This window comes from Echinops telfairi, unplaced genomic scaffold (assembly GCF_000313985.2).
Source record: "Echinops telfairi isolate 266 unplaced genomic scaffold, ASM31398v2 ScPeMD7_2;HRSCAF=8, whole genome shotgun sequence".
In the NCBI taxonomy this organism is placed as follows: domain Eukaryota; kingdom Metazoa; phylum Chordata; class Mammalia; order Afrosoricida; family Tenrecidae; genus Echinops; species Echinops telfairi.
This window is the reverse complement of record NW_022103898.1, coordinates 11,432,935-11,434,490: the sequence shown is the minus strand read 5'-3', so window position 1 is coordinate 11,434,490 and position 1,556 is coordinate 11,432,935. Positions and strand designations below refer to the sequence as shown.

At 46.1% G+C, this 1,556-nt stretch overlaps 1 pseudogene; it reads left to right on the top strand.

Moving 5' to 3' along the window:
* The first annotated feature begins 221 nt into the window (after positions 1-221).
* On the top strand, positions 222-1,308 carry LOC101653433 (annotated as a pseudogene).
* Positions 1,309-1,556: the final 248 nt, after the last annotated feature.

Sequence of the window (1,556 nt, the reverse complement as noted above, 5' to 3'; positions counted from 1 at the left end):
TGGCTGTATGGATTGTGGTAAGAGCTGTAAGAGCCCTCAATAAAATGATTTTAAAAAACAACAACAAACTGACATCCTCAATAGAATTTAAACAAGTGCCAGAGTCTCATAAGATAATATCAAAAGTTGCCAAGATGCAATCTAGGATTATTAGCCAAGTTAAAAATCAGGAAAATTGCTCATATTGAACTCGAGTTGGAAGAGGCGAGTCCGGTCTCAACATGGAGGGTCATGATCCAAAGGAACCGGAGCAGTTGTGAAAACTGTTTATTGGTGGTCTGAGCTTTGAAACTACAGACGATAGTTGAAGAGCACATTTGGAGAAATGGGGCACACTCACAGATGGTGTGGTGATGAGAGACCCCCAAACAAAACATTCCGGGGCTTTGGTTTTGTGACTTCCTCCTGTGTTGAAGAGGTGGATGCAGCAATGTGTGCACGGCCACACCAGGTTGATGGGCGTGTAGCGGAATCAAAGAGAGCTGTTTGAAGAGAGGATTCTATGAAGCCTGGTGCCCATCTAACAGTGAAGAAAATGCTTGTTGGTGGCATAAAAGAAGACACAGAAGAATATAATTTGAGGGACTACTTGGAAAAGTGTGGCAAGATTGAAAGCACAGAAGTCATGGAGGACAGGCAGAGTGGGGAAAAGAGGATTTGCCTTTGCAACGTTTGATGATCATGATACAGTTGATAAATTTGTTGTTCAGAAATACCACGCTATTATGGGCATGATTGTGAAGTGAAAAGGGCCCTTTCAAAACAAGAGATGCCGTCTGCTGGATCACAGAGAGGTCGTGGAGGTGGACCTGGCAACTTTCTGGGTCGTGGAGGAAACTTTGAGGTGGTGGAGGGAACTTTGGCCGTGGTGGGAACTTTGGTGGAAGAGGAGGCTCTGGTGATGGAGGTGGTGGCAGCAGAGGTAGTTATGGAGGAGGTGACGGTGATGATAGTGGATTTGGAGGTGATGGTGGCAACTATGGCAGAGGTCCCGGTTATAGTAGTAGAGGGGGCTGTGGTGGTGGAGGACCAGGGTATGGAAACCAAGGTGGTGGATATGGTGGAGGATCTGATGATTACAATGGAGGACATTTTGGCGGTGGTAACTGTGGTGGTGGTGGGAACTATAATGACTTTGGAAATTACAGTGGTCAACAGCAATCAAATTATGGACCCATGAAAGGGGGGTAGTTTGGTGGAAGACGCTCTGGCAGTCCTTACGGTGGTGGTTATGGATCTGGTGATGGAAGTGGTGGATATGGTCGCAGAGATTCTAACATTTCAGAAGACAAGGGCTACAGTTCTTAGCAGGAGAGAGAGCGAGGACTTGTCAGGAAAGCTGCAGGTTACTCTGAGACAGTCGTCCCAAATGCTAGAGGAGCTGTAAAATCTGCCACAGAGGAGCATGTCAGAAAAGTGACTGCAGCTTCAACAGGAAACCCTTCTTGTTCAGGACTGTCATGCCACAGTTTGCAGAAGTGCAGCTATTGGTGAATGCAATGTAGTGTCCAATAGGTGTACATTCCTGAGGTCTTTTATCTGTTGTAGCTTTTTCT